Source organism: Chiloscyllium punctatum, chromosome 30 (genome assembly GCF_047496795.1).
Source record: "Chiloscyllium punctatum isolate Juve2018m chromosome 30, sChiPun1.3, whole genome shotgun sequence".
Taxonomy (NCBI): domain Eukaryota; kingdom Metazoa; phylum Chordata; class Chondrichthyes; order Orectolobiformes; family Hemiscylliidae; genus Chiloscyllium; species Chiloscyllium punctatum.
Window position 1 is genome coordinate 26,783,919 of NC_092768.1, and position 18,055 is coordinate 26,801,973.

An 18,055-nucleotide genomic window follows, 5' to 3' on the forward strand; every position below is an offset into this window, starting at 1 on the left:
ACGATGGATTACGCCGTGAAAATACTCAAAAACGGAGCGTGCGGAGCGGAGATTTCGACACGATCCCATCCCACCCCACACGCTGAGTGAACACACCCTGCGTACCGCGCCGCAGGACATCGGTGAGGGCGCAGCCAGGCGAAATGGACCCGTCGCATCGGGCTGAACTCTGTTACACCGTGCAGCATTTGAAATAAAGGGCGTTGCAATGCATTGGCCGGGAATAGAACCCGGCTCACTCGCGTGGGAGGCGAGAATTCTACCACTGAACCACCAATGCACCTGCCGACGGCGTACCCGCTAGAACTTTCCTACCGTTTGAACTCCAGCAGGAAACAAAACCGGTATTCTTGATATTCTGTCCTGTGGCGCAGCAAACTGACTCCAATCTCCAGCATCTGCAGCCCTGACTTTCTCCATTGCTGATATGGCGAGAACCCAAGTAGGAAAATCGCAACGAAGCGCGGTTTGTTTGACTAGTTTGATTTTATCTGAACACTGTCTTTTATTTCAAAATATATAAAGTCAATAATACAACTGGGATTCTAGGCTCAAAATTATTACTTGCAAATTATAGTTTGCCTAGATGGGTCCTGACCAAGTGGAGAACGCTATTCTTAAAATGGAAATGAGTTCTACTTTAATGATAACATTAACGTGTTATGTGCACACAGTCAGCACAGCTCATGTTTATAAACACAAGAACATAGAGATGGTGGTAGGAATAGCCCACAGATCAAGCCTGCTCGCTGTAGTTAATGATCAACTTCACTTTCCTGCCCCTCTCTTGGTTTTGGAAGCATACCAACTATTTCTCCAATCCAGCCTCGAATAGAACATAGAAAAGTCCAGCACAGAACAGGTCCTTTGGCCCACGATGTTGTGCCGAGGTTCAATCCTAATGTAATGTAACCTACGCAACCCTCAACTCACTGCTCTCCATGTGCACGTCCAGCAGTTCCTTAAATGACCCCAATGACTCTGCTTCCACCACCACAGCTGGCAACCCATTCCATGCATTCACAACTCTCTGCGTAAAGAACCTACCTCTGACGTCTCCTCGATACTTTCCTCCGAATATCTTCAAACTATGACTCGGGCTATTGACTCTGTCTGTGCCACTCATTATTCAAAGATATTCAATGCTAGAACATCAATGACGCTCTGTCGTGAAGACCTGAGTAGGTTTACAATCTTTGTTTATCCACTGGTTGGAGTCCCATCGAGCACAAAGAAAGACGATTGCGTTCGTCAGAGGGCATTGGCTTTCTGCATTTGAACCTAGTATGGTCTGCTTCAGTATCTGAGGAGTTGTCAGTGGTGCTACCATGTTGCAATCGTGAACAAAAATGCCCACTTCTGACTATATGAGAGAAGGAAGGTCACTGATGACGTTTGGATATATGACAGTACCCTTGCCGATGAAGGACTCCTGCCCGAGAGATCGATTTTGCTGGTCCTGGGATGCTGTCTGCCCCGGCAGTGCTTTTCCAGCACCACTCTCATCTCATTCTCATTCGGCGTATGGAGTCTGGCCCATCATTCTGGGATCACGGCCGGTCATCTCACTATGTCGATCTTACTTAATGCCAGGAAACGATGGATTACGCCGTGAAAATACTCAAAAATGGAGCGGAGATTTCGACACAATCCCATCCCACCCCACACGCTGAGTGAACACACCCTGCTAACCGCGCAGCAGGACATCGGTGAGGGCGCAGCCAGGCGAAATGGACCCGTCGCATCGGGCTGAACTCTGTTACACCGTGCGGCATTTGAAATAAAGGGCGCTGCAATGCATTGGCCGGGAATCGAACCCGGCTCCCTCGCGTGGGAGGCGAGAATTCTACCACTGAACCACCAATGCACCTGCCGAAGGCCTACCCGCTAGAACTTTCCTACCGTTTGAACTCCAGCAGGAAACAAAACCGGTATTCTTGATATTCTGTCCTGTGGCGCAGCAAACTGACTCCAATCTCCAGCATCTGCAGCCCTGACTTTCTCCATTGCTGATATGGCGAGAACCCAAGTAGGAAAATCGCAACGAAGCGCGGTTTGTTTGACTAGTTTGATTTTATCTGAACACTGTCTTTTATTTCAAAATATATAAAGTAAATAATACAACTGGGATTCTAGGCTCAAAATTATTACTTGCAAATTATAGTTTGCCTAGATGGGTCCTGACCAAGTGGAGAACGCTATTCTTAAAATGGAAATGAGTTCTACTTTAATGATAACATTAACGTGTTATGTGCACACAGTCAGCACAGCTCATGTTTATAAACACAAGAACACAGAGATGGTGGTAGGAATAGCCCACAGATCAAGCCTGCTCGCTGTAGTTAATGATCAACTTCACTTTCCTGCCCCTCTCTTGGTTTTGGAAGCATACCAACTATTTCTCCAATCCAGCCTCGAATAGAACATAGAAAAGTCCAGCACAGAACAGGCCCTTTGGCCCACGATGTTGTGCCGAGGTTCAATCCTAATGTAATGTAACCTACGCAACCCTCAACTCACTGCTCTCCATGTGCACGTCCAGCAGTTCCTTAAATGACCCCAATGACTCTGCTTCCACCACCACAGCTGGCAACCCATTCCATGCATTCACAACTCTCTGCGTAAAGAACCTACCTCTGACGTCTCCTCGATACTTTCCTCCGGATATCTTCAAACTATGACTCGGGCTATTGACTCTGTCTGTGCCACTCATTATTCAAAGATATTCAATGCTAGAACATCAATGACGCTCTGTCGTGAAGACCTGAGTAGGTTTACAATCTTTGTTTATCCACTGGTTGGAGTCCCATCGAGCACAAAGAAAGACGATTGCGTTCGTCAGAGGGCATTGGCTTTCTGCATTTGAACCTAGTATGGTCTGCTTCAGTATCTGAGGAGTTGTCAGTGGTGCTACCATGTTGCAATCGTGAACAAAAATGCCCACTTCTGACTATATGAGAGAAGGAAGGTCACTGATGACGTTTGGATATATGACAGTACCCTTGCCGATGAAGGACTCCTGCCCGAGAGATCGATTTTGCTGGTCCTGGGATGCTGCCTGCCCCGGCAGTGCTTTTCCAGCACCACTCTCATCTCATTCTCATTCGGCGTATGGAGTCTGGCCCATCATTCTGGGATCACGGCCGGTCATCTCACTATGTCGATCTTACTTAATGCCAGGAACCGATGGATTACGCCGTGAAAATACTCAAAAACGGAGCGTGCGGAGCGGAGATTTCGACACGATCCCATCCCACCCCACACGCTGAGTGAACACACCCTGCTAACCGCGCAGCAGGACATCGGTGAGGGCGCAGCCAGGCGAAATGGACCCGTCGCATCGGGCTGAACTCTGTTACACCGTGCAGCATTTGAAATAAAGGGCGCTGCAATGCATTGGCCGGAATTCGAACCCGGCTCCCTCGCGTGGGAGGCGACAATTCTACCACTGAATCACCAATGCACCTGCCGAGGGCGTACCCGCTAGAACTTTCCTACCGTTTGAACTCCAGCAGGAAACAAAACCGGTATTCTTGATATTCTGTCCTGTGGCGCAGCAAACTGACTCCAATCTCCAGCATCTGCAGCCCTGACTTTCTCCATTGCTGATATGGCGAGAACCCAAGTAGGAAAATCGCAACGAAGCGCGGTTTGTTTGACTAGTTTGATTTTATCTGAACACTGTCTTTTATTTCAAAATATATAAAGTCAATAATACAACTGGGATTCTAGGCTCAAAATTATTACTTGCAAATTATAGTTTGCCTAGATGGGTCCTGACCAAGTGGAGAACGCTATTCTTAAAATGGAAATGAGTTCTACTTTAATGATAACATTAACGTGTTATGTGCACACAGTCAGCACAGCTCATGTTTATAAACACAAGAACATAGAGGTGGTGGTAGGAATAGCCCACAGATCAAGCCTGCTCGCTGTAGTTAATGATCAACTTCACTTTCCTGCCCCTGTCTTGGTTTTGGAAGCATACCAACTATTTCTCCAATCCAGCCTCGAATAGAACATAGAAAAGTCCAGCACAGAACAGGCCCTTTGGCCCACGATGTTGTGCCGAGGTTCAATCCTAATGTAATGTAACCTACGCAACCCTCAACTCACTGCTCTCCATGTGCACGTCCAGCAGTTCCTTAAATGACCCCAATGACTCTGCTTCCACCACCACAGCTGGCAACCCATTCCATGCATTCACAACTCTCTGCGTAAAGAACCTACCTCTGACGTCTCCTCGATACTTTCCTCCGGATATCTTCAAACTATGACTCGGGCTATTGACTCTGTCTGTGCCACTCATTATTCAAAGATATTCAATGCTAGAACATCAATGACGCTCTGTCGTGAAGACCTGAGTAGGTTTACAATCTTTGTTTATCCACTGGTTGGAGTCCCATCGAGCACAAAGAAAGACGATTGCGTTCGTCAGAGGGCATTGGCTTTCTGCATTTGAACCTAGTATGGTCTGCTTCAGTATCTGAGGAGTTGTCAGTGGTGCTACCATGTTGCAATCGTGAACAAAAATGCCCACTTCTGACTATATGAGAGAAGGAAGGTCACTGATGACGTTTGGATATATGACAGTACCCTTGCCGATGAAGGACTCCTGCCCGAGAGATCGATTTTGCTGGTCCTGGGATGCTGCCTGCCCCGGCAGTGCTTTTCCAGCACCACTCTCATCTCATTCTCATTCGGCGTATGGAGTCTGGCCCATCATTCTGGGATCACGGCCGGTCATCTCACTATGTCGATCTTACTTAATGCCAGGAACCGATGGATTACGCCGTGAAAATACTCAAAAACGGAGCGTGCGGAGCGGAGATTTCGACACGATCCCATCCCACCCCACACGCTGAGTGAACACACCCTGCTAACCGCGCAGCAGGACATCGGTGAGGGCGCAGCCAGGCGAAATGGACCCGTCGCATCGGGCTGAACTCTGTTACACCGTGCAGCATTTGAAATAAAGGGCGCTGCAATGCATTGGCCGGAATTCGAACCCGGCTCCCTCGCGTGGGAGGCGACAATTCTACCACTGAATCACCAATGCACCTGCCGAGGGCGTACCCGCTAGAACTTTCCTACCGTTTGAACTCCAGCAGGAAACAAAACCGGTATTCTTGATATTCTGTCCTGTGGCGCAGCAAACTGACTCCAATCTCCAGCATCTGCAGCCCTGACTTTCTCCATTGCTGATATGGCGAGAACCCAAGTAGGAAAATCGCAACGAAGCGCGGTTTGTTTGACTAGTTTGATTTTATCTGAACACTGTCTTTTATTTCAAAATATATAAAGTCAATAATACAACTGGGATTCTAGGCTCAAAATTATTACTTGCAAATTATAGTTTGCCTAGATGGGTCCTGACCAAGTGGAGAACGCTATTCTTAAAATGGAAATGAGTTCTACTTTAATGATAACATTAACGTGTTATGTGCACACAGTCAGCACAGCTCATGTTTATAAACACAAGAACATAGAGATGGTGGTAGGAATAGCCCACAGATCAAGCCTGCTCGCTGTAGTTAATGATCAACTTCACTTTCCTGCCCCTCTCTTGGTTTTGGAAGCATACCAACTATTTCTCCAATCCAGCCTCGAATAGAACATAGAAAAGTCCAGCACAGAACAGGCCCTTTGGCCCACGATGTTGTGCCGAGGTTCAATCCGAATGTAATGTAACCTACGCAACCCTCAACTCACTGCTCTCCATGTGCACGTCCAGCAGTTCCTTAAATGACCCCAATGACTCTGCTTCCACCACCACAGCTGGCAACCCATTCCATGCATTCACAACTCTCTGCGTAAAGAACCTACCTCTGACGTCTCCTCGATACTTTCCTCCGGATATCTTCAAACTATGACTCGGGCTATTGACTCTGTCTGTGCCACTCATTATTCAAAGATATTCAATGCTAGAACATCAATGACGCTCTGTCGTGAAGACCTGAGTAGGTTTACAATCTTTGTTTATCCACTGGTTGGAGTCCCATCGAGCACAAAGAAAGACGATTGCGTTCGTCAGAGGGCATTGTCTTTCTGCATTTGAACCTAGTATGGTCTGCTTCAGTATCTGAGGAGTTGTCAGTGGTGCTACCATGATGCAATCGTGAATAAAAATGCCCACTTCTGACGATATGAGAGAAGGAAGGTCACTGATGACGTTTGGATATATGACAGTACCCTTGCCGATGAAGGACTCCTGCCCGAGAGATCGATTTTGCTGGTCCTGGGATGCTGCCTGCCCCGGCAGTGCTTTTCCAGCACCACTCTCATCTCATTCTCATTCGGCGTATGGAGGCTGGCCCATCATTCTGGGATCACGGCCGGTCATCTCACTATGTCGATCTTACTTAATGCCAGGAACCGATGGATTATGCCGTGAAAATACTCAAAAACGGAGCGTGCGGAGCGGAGATTTCGACACGATCCCATCCCACCCCACACGCTGAGTGAACACACCCTGCTAACCGCGCAGCAGGACATCGGTGAGGGCGCAGCCAGGCGAAATGGACCCGTCGCATCGGGCTGAACTCTGTTACACCGTGCAGCATTTGAAATAAAGGGCGCTGCAATGCATTGGCCGGAATTCGAACCCGGCTCCCTCGCGTGGGAGGCGACAATTCTACCACTGAATCACCAATGCACCTGCCGAGGGCGCACCCGCTAGAACTTTCCTACCGTTTGAACTCCAGCAGGAAACAAAACCGGTATTCTTGATATTCTGTCCTGTGGCGCAGCAAACTGACTCCAATCTCCAGCATCTGCAGCCCTGACTTTCTCCATTGCTGATATGGCGAGAACCCAAGTAGGAAAATCGCAACGAAGCGCGGTTTGTTTGACTAGTTTGATTTTATCTGAACACTGTCTTTTATTTCAAAATATATAAAGTCAATAATACAACTGGGATTCTAGGCTCAAAATTATTACTTGCAAATTATAGTTTGCCTAGATGGGTCCTGACCAAGTGGAGAACGCTATTCTTAAAATGGAAATGAGTTCTACTTTAATGATAACATTAACGTGTTATGTGCACACAGTCAGCACAGCTCATGTTTATAAACACAAGAACATAGAGATGGTGGTAGGAATAGCCCACAGATCAAGCCTGCTCGCTGTAGTTAATGATCAACTTCACTTTCCTGCCCCTGTCTTGGTTTTGGAAGCATACCAACTATTTCTCCAATCCAGCCTCGAATAGAACATAGAAAAGTCCAGCACAGAACAGGCCCTTTGGCCCACGATGTTGTGCCGAGGTTCAATCCGAATGTAATGTAACCTACGCAACCCTCAACTCACTGCTCTCCATGTGCACGTCCAGCAGTTCCTTAAATGACCCCAATGACTCTGCTTCCACCACCACAGCTGGCAACCCATTCCATGCATTCACAACTCTCTGCGTAAAGAACCTACCTCTGACGTCTCCTCGATACTTTCCTCCGGATATCTTCAAACTATGACTCGGGCTATTGACTCTGTCTGTGCCACTCATTATTCAAAGATATTCAATGCTAGAACATCAATGACGCTCTGTCGTGAAGACCTGAGTAGGTTTACAATCTTTGTTTATCCACTGGTTGGAGTCCCATCGTGCACAAAGAAAGACGATTGCGTTCGTCAGAGGGCATTGTCTTTCTGCATTTGAACCTAGTATGGTCTGCTTCAGTATCTGAGGAGTTGTCAGTGGTGCTACCATGATGCAATCGTGAATAAAAATGCCCACTTCTGACGATATGAGAGAAGGAAGGTCACTGATGACGTTTGGATATATGACAGTACCCTTGCCGATGAAGGACTCCTGCCCGAGAGATCGATTTTGCTGGTCCTGGGATGCTGCCTGCCCCGGCAGTGCTTTTCCAGCACCACTCTCATCTCATTCTCATTCGGCGTATGGAGGCTGGCCCATCATTCTGGGATCACGGCCGGTCATCTCACTATGTCGATCTTACTTCATGCCAGGAAACGATGGATTACGCCGTGAAAATACTCAAAAACGGAGCGTGCGGAGCGGAGATTTCGACACGATCCCATCCCACCCCACAGGCTGAGTGAACATACCCTGCTAACCGCGCAGCAGGACATCGGTGAGGGCGCAGCCAGGCGAAATGGACCCGTCGCATCGGGCTGAACTCTGTTACACCGTGCAGCATTTGAAAAAAAGGGCGCTGTAATGCATTGGCCGGGAATCGAACCCGGGCCACCCGCGTGGAAGGCGAGAATTCTACCACTGAACCACCAATGCACCTGTGGACGGGCCCCGCTAGAAATTTACTACAGTTTGAACTCCAGCAGGAAACTAAACCGGTATTCTTGATATTCTGTCCTGTGGCGCAGCAAACTGACTCCAATCTCCAGCATCTGCAGCCCTGACTTTCTCCATTGCTGATATGGCGAGAACCCAAGTAGGAAAATCGCAACGAAGCGCGGTTTGTTTGACTAGTTTGATTTTATCTGAACACTGTCTTTTATTTCAAAATATATAAAGTCAATAATACAACTGGGATTCTAGGCTCAAAATTATTACTTGCAAATTATAGTTTGCCTAGATGGGTCCTGACCAAGTGGAGAACGCTATTCTTAAAATGGAAATGAGTTCTACTTTAATGATAACATTAACGTGTTATGTGCACACAGTCAGCACAGCTCATGTTTATGAACACAAGAACATAGAGATGGTGGTAGGAATAGCCCACAGATCAAGCCTGCTCGCTGTAGTTAATGATCAACTTCACTTTCCTGCCCCTCTCTTGGTTTTGGAAGCATACCAACTATTTCTCCAATCCAGCCTCGAATAGAACATAGAAAAGTCCAGCACAGAACAGGCCCTTTGGCCCACGATGTTGTGCCGAGGTTCAATCCGAATGTAATGTAACCTACGCAACCCTCAACTCACTGCTCTCCATGTGCACGTCCAGCAGTTCCTTAAATGACCCCAATGACTCTGCTTCCACCACCACAGCTGGCAACCCATTCCATGCATTCACAACTCTCTGCGTAAAGAACCTACCTCTGACGTCTCCTCGATACTTTCCTCCGGATATCTTCAAACTATGACTCGGGCTATTGACTCTGTCTGTGCCACTCATTATTCAAAGATATTCAATGCTAGAACATCAATGACGCTCTGTCGTGAAGACCTGAGTAGGTTTACAATCTTTGTTTATCCACTGGTTGGAGTCCCATCGTGCACAAAGAAAGACGATTGCGTTCGTCAGAGGGCATTGTCTTTCTGCATTTGAACCTAGTATGGTCTGCTTCAGTATCTGAGGAGTTGTCAGTGGTGCTACCATGATGCAATCGTGAATAAAAATGCCCACTTCTGACGATATGAGAGAAGGAAGGTCACTGATGACGTTTGGATATATGACAGTACCCTTGCCGATGAAGGACTCCTGCCCGAGAGATCGATTTTGCTGGTCCTGGGATGCTGCCTGCCCCGGCAGTGCTTTTCCAGCACCACTCTCATCTCATTCTCATTCGGCGTATGGAGGCTGGCCCATCATTCTGGGATCACGGCCGGTCATCTCACTATGTCGATCTTACTTCATGCCAGGAAACGATGGATTACGCCGTGAAAATACTCAAAAACGGAGCGTGCGGAGCGGAGATTTCGACACGATCCCATCCCACCCCACAGGCTGAGTGAACATACCCTGCTAACCGCGCAGCAGGACATCGGTGAGGGCGCAGCCAGGCGAAATCGACCCGTCGCATCGGGCTGAACTCTGTTACACCGTGCAGCATTTGAAAAAAAGGGCGCTGTAATGCATTGGCCGGGAATCGAACCCGGGCCACCCGCGTGGAAGGCGAGAATTCTACCACTGAACCACCAATGCACCTGTGGACGGGCCCCGCTAGAAATTTACTACAGTTTGAACTCCAGCAGGAAACTAAACCGGTATTCTTGATATTCTGTCCTATGGCGCAGCAAACTGACTCCAATCTCCAGCATCTGCAGCCCTGACTTTCTCCATTGCTGATATGGCGAGAACCCAAGTAGGAAAATCGCAACGAAGCGCGGTTTGTTTGACTAGTTTGATTTTATCTGAACACTGTCTTTTATTTCAAAATATATAAAGTCAATAATACAACTGGGATTCTAGGCTCAAAATTATTACTTGCAAATTATAGTTTGCCTAGATGGGTCCTGACCAAGTGGAGAACGCTATTCTTAAAATGGAAATGAGTTCTACTTTAATGATAACATTAACGTGTTATGTGCACACAGTCAGCACAGCTCATGTTTATAAACACAAGAACATAGAGATGGTGGTAGGAATAGCCCACAGATCAAGCCTGCTCGCTGTAGTTAATGATCAACTTCACTTTCCTGCCCCTCTCTTGGTTTTGGAAGCATACCAACTATTTCTCCAATCCAGCCTCGAATAGAACATAGAAAAGTCCAGCACAGAACAGGCCCTTTGGCCCACGATGTTGTGCCGAGGTTCAATCCGAATGTAATGTAACCTACGCAACCCTCAACTCACTGCTCTCCATGTGCACGTCCAGCAGTTCCTTAAATGACCCCAATGACTCTGCTTCCACCACCACAGCTGGCAACCCATTCCATGCATTCACAACTCTCTGCGTAAAGAACCTACCTCTGACGTCTCCTCGATACTTTCCTCCGGATATCTTCAAACTATGACTCGGGCTATTGACTCTGTCTGTGCCACTCATTATTCAAAGATATTCAATGCTAGAACATCAATGACGCTCTGTCGTGAAGACCTGAGTAGGTTTACAATCTTTGTTTATCCACTGGTTGGAGTCCCATCGTGCACAAAGAAAGACGATTGCGTTCGTCAGAGGGCATTGTCTTTCTGCATTTGAACCTAGTATGGTCTGCTTCAGTATCTGAGGAGTTGTCAGTGGTGCTACCATGATGCAATCGTGAATAAAAATGCCCACTTCTGACGATATGAGAGAAGGAAGGTCACTGATGACGTTTGGATATATGACAGTACCCTTGCCGATGAAGGACTCCTGCCCGAGAGATCGATTTTGCTGGTCCTGGGAAGCTGCCTGCCCCGGCAGTGCTTTTCCAGCACCACTCTCATCTCATTCTCATTCGGCGTATGGAGGCTGGCCCATCATTCTGGGATCACGGCCGGTCATCTCACTATGTCGATCTTACTTCATGCCAGGAAACGATGGATTACGCCGTGAAAATACTCAAAAACGGAGCGTGCGGAGCGGAGATTTCGACACGATCCCATCCCACCCCACAGGCTGAGTGAACATACCCTGCTAACCGCGCAGCAGGACATCGGTGAGGGCGCAGCCAGGCGAAATCGACCCGTCGCATCGGGCTGAACTCTGTTACACCGTGCAGCATTTGAAAAAAAGGGCGCTGTAATGCATTGGCCGGGAATCGAACCCGGGCCACCCGCGTGGAAGGCGAGAATCCTACCACTGAACCACCAATGCACCTGTGGACGGGCCCCGCTAGAAATTTACTACAGTTTGAACTCCAGCAGGAAACTAAACCGGTATTCTTGATATTCTGTCCTGTGGCGCAGCATGCCGACTCCAATCTCCAGCATCTGCAGCCCTGACTTTCTCCATTGCTGATATAGCGAGAAACCAAGTAGGGAACTCGTAATGAAGCGCTGTTTGTTTGACTAGTTGAATTTTATCTGAACGCTGTTTCTTTATTTCAAAATATATAAAGTAAATAATACGACTAGGATTCGAGGCTCAAGATTATTACTTGCAAATTATAGTTTGCCTAGATGGGTCCTGACCAAGTGGAGAACGCTATTCTTAAAATGGAAATGATTTCTACTTAAATTATAACATTAACGTGTTATGTGCACACAGTCAGCACAGCTCATATTTTTAAACACAAGAACATCGAGATGGTGGTAGGAATAGCCCGCAGATCAAGCCTGCTCGCTATAGTTCATGATCAACATCACTTTCCGGCCCATCTCTTGGTTTTGGAAGCATTCCCACGATTTCTCCAATCCAGCCTCAACTAGAGCATAGAACATAGAAAAGTCCAGAACAGAACAGGCTCTTTGGCCCACGATGTTGTGCCGAGCTTCAACCCTAATGTAATGTAACCTACGCAATCCTCAACTCACTGATCTCCATGTGCCCGTCCAGCAGTTCCTTAAATGACGCCAATGACTCTGCTTCCAACTGGACGGGCTGGCAACCCATTCCATGCATTCACAACTCTCTGCGTAAAGAACCTACCTCTGACGTCTCCTCGATACTTTCCTCCTGATATCTTCAAACTATGACTCGGGCTATTGACTCTGTCTGTGCCACTCATTATTCAAAGATATTCAATGCTAGAACATCAATGACGCTCTGTCGTGAAGAACTGAGAAGGTTTCCAATCTTTGTTTATCCACTGGTTGGAGTCCCATCGAGCACAAAGAAAGACGATTGCGTTCGTCAGAGGGCATTGGCTTTCTGCATTTGAACCTAGTATGGTCTGCTTCAGTATCTGAGGAGTTTTCGGTGGTGCTACCATGATGCAATCGTGAACAAAAATGCCCACTTCTGACTATATGACAGAAGGAAGGTCACTGATGAAGCAGCAGAAGATGTTTGGATATATGACAGTACCCTTCCTGATGAAGGACTCCTGCTCGAGAGGTCGATTTTGCCGGTCCTCGGATGCTGCCTGCCCCGCTGTGCTTTTCCAGCACCACTCTCATCTCAGTCGGTGTATGGAGTCTGGCCCATCATTCTGGGCTCATGGCCGGTCATCTCACTATGTCGATTTTACTTAATGCCAGAAAACTATGGATTGCGCCATGAAAATGCTCAAAAACGGAGTCTGCAGAGCCGACGTTTCCATCCGGTCCCATCCCACACGCTGAGTGAACATACCCTGTTTACCGCGCAGCAGGACATTGGCGAGTGCACGCAGCCAGGCGAAGCAAACCCGTGGCATCGGGCCGAACTCTGTTCGAGCCGTGCAGCATTTGAAATAAAGGGTGCTGTAATGCGTTGCATTGGCCGGGAATCGAACCCGGGCCTCCCGCGCGGCAGGCGAGAATTCTACCACTGAACCACCAATGCACCTGCGGGCGGGCCCCGCTAGAACTTTACTACAGTTTGAACTCCAGCAGGAAACTAAACCGGTATTCTTGATATTCTGTCCTGTGACGCAGCATGCCGACTCCAATCTCCAGCATCTGCAGCCCTGACTTTCTCCATTGCTGATATAGCGAGAAACCAAGTAGGAAACTCGCAATGAAGCGCTGTTTGTTTGACTAGTTGGATTTTATCTGAACGCTGTTTCTTTATTTCAAAATATATAAAGTAAATAATACGACAAGGATTCGAGGCTCAAGATTATTACTTGCAAATTATAGTTTGCCTAGATGCTTCCTGACCAAGTGGAGAACGCTATTCTTAAAATGGAAATGAGTTCTACTTAAATTATAACATTAACGTATTATGTGCACACAGTCAGCACAGCTCATATTTTGAAACACAACAACATAGAGATGGTGGTAGGAATAGCCCGCAGAACAAGCCTGCTCGCTATAGTTCATGATCAACTTCACTTTCCGGCCCATCTCTTGGTTTTGGAAGCATTCCAACGATTTCTCCAATCCAGCCTCAACTAGAGCATAGAACATACAAAAGGCCAGAACAGAACAGGCCCTTTGGCCCACGATGTTGTGCCGAGGTTCAACCCGAATGTAATGTAACCTACGCAATCCTCAACTCACTGCTCTCCATGTGCCCGTCCAGCAGTTCCTTAAATGACGCCAATGACTCTGCTTCCACCACCACAGCTGGCAACCCATTCCATGCATTCACAACTCTCTGCGTAAAGAACCTACCTCTGACGTCTCCTCGATACTTTCCTCCTGATATCTTCAAACTATGACTCGGGCTATTGACTCTGTCTGTGCCACTCATTACTCAAAGATATTCAATGCTAGAACATCAATGACGCTCTGTCGTGAAGAACTGAGAAGGTTTCCAATCTTTGTTTATCCACTGGTTGGAGTCCCATCGAGCACAAAGAAAGACGATTGCGTTCGTCAGAGGGCATTGGCTTTCTGCATTTGAACCTAGTATGGTCTGCTTCAGTATCTGAGGAGTTTTCGGTGGTGCTACCATGATGCAATCGTGAACAAAAATGCCCACTTCTGACTATATCACAGAAGGAAGGTCACTGATGAAGCAGCAGAAGATGTTTGGATATATGACAGTACCCTTCCTGATGAAGGACTCCTGCTCGAGAGGTCGATTTTGCCGGTCCTCGGATGCTGCCTGCCCCGCTGTGCTTTTCCAGCACCACTCTCATCTCATTCGGCGTATGGAGTCTGGCCCATCATTCTGGGCTCACGGCCGGTCATCTCACTATGTCGATTTTACTTAATGCCAGAAAACTATGGATTGCGCCATGAAAATGCTCAAAAACGGAGTCTGCAGAGCGGACGTTTCCATCCGATCCCATCCCACACGCTGAGTGAACACACCCTGTTTACCGCGCAGCAGGACATTAGCGAGTGCACGCAGCCAGGCGAAGCAAACCCGTGGCATGGGGCCGAACTCTGTTCGAGCCGTGCAGCATTTGAAATAAAGGGTGCTGTAATGCGTTGCATTGGCCGGGAATCGAACCCGGGCCTCCCGCGCGGCAGGCGAGAATTCTACCACTGAACCACCAATGCACCTGCGGGCGGGCCCGGCTAGAACTTTACTACAGTTTGAACTCCAGCAGGAAACTAAACCGGTATTCTTGATATTCTGTCCTGTGACGCAGCATGCCGACTCCAATCTCCAGCATCTGCAGCCCTGACTTTCTCCATTGCTGATATAGCGAGAAACCAAGTAGGAAACTCGCAATGAAGCGCTGTTTGTTTGACTAGTTGGATTTTATCTGAACGCTGTTTCTTTATTTCAAAATATATAAAGTAAATAATACGACAAGGATTCGAGGCTCAAGATTATTACTTGCAAATTATAGTTTGCCTAGATGCTTCCTGACCAAGTGGAGAACGCTATTCTTAAAATGGAAATGAGTTCTACTTAAATTATAACATTAACGTATTATGTGCACACAGTCAGCACAGCTCATATTTTGAAACACAACAACATAGAGATGGTGGTAGGAATAGCCCGCAGAACAAGCCTGCTCGCTATAGTTCATGATCAACTTCACTTTCCGGCCCATCTCTTGGTTTTGGAAGCATTCCAACGATTTCTCCAATCCAGCCTCAACTAGAGCATAGAACATACAAAAGGCCAGAACAGAACAGGCCCTTTGGCCCACGATGTTGTGCCGAGGTTCAACCCGAATGTAATGTAACCTACGCAATCCTCAACTCACTGCTCTCCATGTGCCCGTCCAGCAGTTCCTTAAATGACGCCAATGACTCTGCTTCCACCACCACAGCTGGCAACCCATTCCATGCATTCACAACTCTCTGCGTAAAGAACCTACCTCTGACGTCTCCTCGATACTTTCCTCCTGATATCTTCAAACTATGACTCGGGCTATTGACTCTGTCTGTGCCACTCATTATTCAAAGATATTCAATGCTAGAACATCAATGACGCTCTGTCGTGAAGAACTGAGAAGGTTTCCAATCTTTGTTTATCCACTGGTTGGAGTCCCATCGAGCACAAAGAAAGACGATTGCGTTCGTCAGAGGGCATTGGCTTTCTGCATTTGAACCTAGTATGGTCTGCTTCAGTATCTGAGGAGTTTTCGGTGGTGCTACCATGATGCAATCGTGAACAAAAATGCCCACTTCTGACTATATCACAGAAGGAAGGTCACTGATGAAGCAGCAGAAGATGTTTGGATATATGACAGTACCCTTCCTGATGAAGGACTCCTGCTCGAGAGGTCGATTTTGCCGGTCCTCGGATGCTGCCTGCCCCGCTGTGCTTTTCCAGCACCACTCTCATCTCATTCGGCGTATGGAGTCTGGCCCATCATTCTGGGCTCACGGCCGGTCATCTCACTATGTCGATTTTACTTAATGCCAGAAAACTATGGATTGCGCCATGAAAATGCTCAAAAACGGAGTCTGCAGAGCGGACGTTTCCATCCGATCCCATCCCACACGCTGAGTGAACACACCCTGTTTACCGCGCAGCAGGACATTAGCGAGTGCACGCAGCCAGGCGAAGCAAACCCGTGGCATGGGGCCGAACTCTGTTCGAGCCGTGCAGCATTTGAAATAAAGGGTGCTGCAATGCGTTGCATTGGCCGGGAATCGATCCCGGGCCTCCCGCGTGGCAGTCGAGAATTCTATCACTGAACCACCAATGCACCTGCGGGCGGGACCCCCTAGAACTTTACTACAGTTTGAACTCCAGCAGGAAACTAAACCGGTATTCTTGATATTCTGTCCTGTGACGCAGCATGCCGACTCCAATCTCCAGCATCTGCAGCCCTGACTTTCTCCATTGCTGATATAGCGAGAAACCAAGTAGGAAACTCGCAATGAAGCGCTGTTTGTTTGACTAGTTGGATTTTATCTGAACGCTGTTTCTTTATTTCAAAATATATAAAGTAAATAATACGACAAGGATTCGAGGCTCAAGATTATTACTTGCAAATTATAGTTTGCCTAGATGCTTCCTGACCAAGTGGAGAACGCTATTCTTAAAATGGAAATGAGTTCGACTTAAATTATAACATTAACGTATTATGTGCACACAGTCAGCACAGCTCATATTTTGAAACACAACAACATAGAGATGGTGGTAGGAATAGCCCGCAGATCAAGCCTGCTCGCTATAGTTCATGATCAACTTCACTTTCCGGCCCATCTCTTGGTTTTGGAAGCATTCCAACGATTTCTCCAATCCAGCCTCAACTAGAGCATAGAACATACAAAAGGCCAGAACAGAACAGGCCCTTTGGCCCACGATGTTGTGCCGAGGTTCAACCCGAATGTAATGTAACCTACGCAATCCTCAACTCACTGCTCTCCATGTGCCCGTCCAGCAGTTCCTTAAATGACGCCAATGACTCTGCTTCCAACTGGACGGGCTGGCAACCCATTCCATGCATTCACAACTCTCTGCGTAAAGAACCTACCTCTGACGTCTCCTCGATACTTTCCTCCTGATATCTTCAAACTATGACTCGGGCTATTGACTCTGTCTGTGCCACTCATTATTCAAAGATATTCAATGCTAGAACATCAATGACGCTCTGTCGTGAAGAACTGAGAAGGTTTCCAATCTTTGTTTATCCGCTGGTTGGATTCCCATCGAGCACAAAGAAAGACGATTGCGTTCGTCAGAGGGCATTGGCTTTCTGCACTTGAACCTCGTATGGTCTGCTTCAGTATCTGAGGAGTTTTCAGTGGTGCTACCATGATGCAATCGTGAACAAAAATGCCCACTTCTGACTATATGACAGAAGGAAGGTCACTGATGAAGCAGCAGAAGATGTTTGGATATATGACAGTACCCTTCCTGATGAAGGACTCCTGCTCGAGAGGTCGATTTTGCCGGTCCTCGGATGCTGCCTGCCCCGCTGTGCTTTTCCAGCACCACTCTCATCTCATTCGGCGTATGGAGTCTGGCCCATCATTCTGGGCTCACGGCCGGTCATCTCACTATGTCGATTTTACTTAATGCCAGAAAACTATGGATTGCGCCATGAAAATGCTCAAAAACGGAGTCTGCAGAGCGGACGTTTCCATCCGATCCCATCCCACACGCTGAGTGAACATACCCTGTTTACCGCGCAGCAGGACATTGGCGAGTGCACGCAGCCAGGCGAAGCAAACCCGTGGCATCGGGCCGAACTCTGTTCGAGCCGTGCAGCATTTCAAATAAAGGGTGCTGCAATGCGTTGCATTGGCCGGGAATCGAACCCGGGCCTCCCGCGTGGCAGGCGAGAATTCTACCACTGAACCACCAATGCACCTGCGGGCGGGCCCCGCTAGAACTTTACTACAGTTTGAACTCCAGCAGGAAACTAAACCGGTATTCTTGATATTCTGTCCTGTGGCGCAGCATGCCGACTCCAATCTCCAGCATCTGCAGCCCTGACTTTCTCCATTGCTGATATAGCGAGAAACCAAGTAGGAAACTCGCA

The 18,055-nt window shown here is 47.7% G+C and overlaps 12 non-coding genes across 12 annotated transcripts; all 12 read right to left on the reverse strand.

Moving 5' to 3' along the window:
• Positions 1-209: 209 nt before the first annotated feature.
• trnag-ccc (transfer RNA glycine (anticodon CCC)) lies at positions 210-280 on the reverse strand. The gene has a single exon. It is a non-coding gene; the product is annotated as a tRNA-Gly (tRNA).
• Positions 281-1,796: 1,516 nt separating this feature from the next.
• Positions 1,797-1,867, reverse strand: trnag-ccc (transfer RNA glycine (anticodon CCC)). The gene has a single exon. It is a non-coding gene; the product is annotated as a tRNA-Gly (tRNA).
• A 1,525-nt stretch (positions 1,868-3,392) lies between these two features.
• On the reverse strand, positions 3,393-3,463 carry trnag-ccc (transfer RNA glycine (anticodon CCC)). The gene has a single exon. It is a non-coding gene; the product is annotated as a tRNA-Gly (tRNA).
• A 1,525-nt stretch (positions 3,464-4,988) lies between these two features.
• trnag-ccc (transfer RNA glycine (anticodon CCC)) lies at positions 4,989-5,059 on the reverse strand. The gene has a single exon. It is a non-coding gene; the product is annotated as a tRNA-Gly (tRNA).
• A 1,525-nt stretch (positions 5,060-6,584) lies between these two features.
• On the reverse strand, positions 6,585-6,655 carry trnag-ccc (transfer RNA glycine (anticodon CCC)). Its single transcript has one exon. It is a non-coding gene; the product is annotated as a tRNA-Gly (tRNA).
• Positions 6,656-8,180: 1,525 nt separating this feature from the next.
• Positions 8,181-8,251, reverse strand: trnag-ucc (transfer RNA glycine (anticodon UCC)). The gene has a single exon. It is a non-coding gene; the product is annotated as a tRNA-Gly (tRNA).
• A 1,523-nt stretch (positions 8,252-9,774) lies between these two features.
• trnag-ucc (transfer RNA glycine (anticodon UCC)) lies at positions 9,775-9,845 on the reverse strand. Its single transcript has one exon. It is a non-coding gene; the product is annotated as a tRNA-Gly (tRNA).
• A 1,523-nt stretch (positions 9,846-11,368) lies between these two features.
• trnag-ucc (transfer RNA glycine (anticodon UCC)) lies at positions 11,369-11,439 on the reverse strand. The gene has a single exon. It is a non-coding gene; the product is annotated as a tRNA-Gly (tRNA).
• Positions 11,440-12,979: 1,540 nt separating this feature from the next.
• Positions 12,980-13,050, reverse strand: trnag-gcc (transfer RNA glycine (anticodon GCC)). Its single transcript has one exon. It is a non-coding gene; the product is annotated as a tRNA-Gly (tRNA).
• A 1,539-nt stretch (positions 13,051-14,589) lies between these two features.
• trnag-gcc (transfer RNA glycine (anticodon GCC)) lies at positions 14,590-14,660 on the reverse strand. The gene has a single exon. It is a non-coding gene; the product is annotated as a tRNA-Gly (tRNA).
• A 1,539-nt stretch (positions 14,661-16,199) lies between these two features.
• Positions 16,200-16,270, reverse strand: trnag-gcc (transfer RNA glycine (anticodon GCC)). Its single transcript has one exon. It is a non-coding gene; the product is annotated as a tRNA-Gly (tRNA).
• A 1,540-nt stretch (positions 16,271-17,810) lies between these two features.
• trnag-gcc (transfer RNA glycine (anticodon GCC)) lies at positions 17,811-17,881 on the reverse strand. Its single transcript has one exon. It is a non-coding gene; the product is annotated as a tRNA-Gly (tRNA).
• Positions 17,882-18,055: the final 174 nt, after the last annotated feature.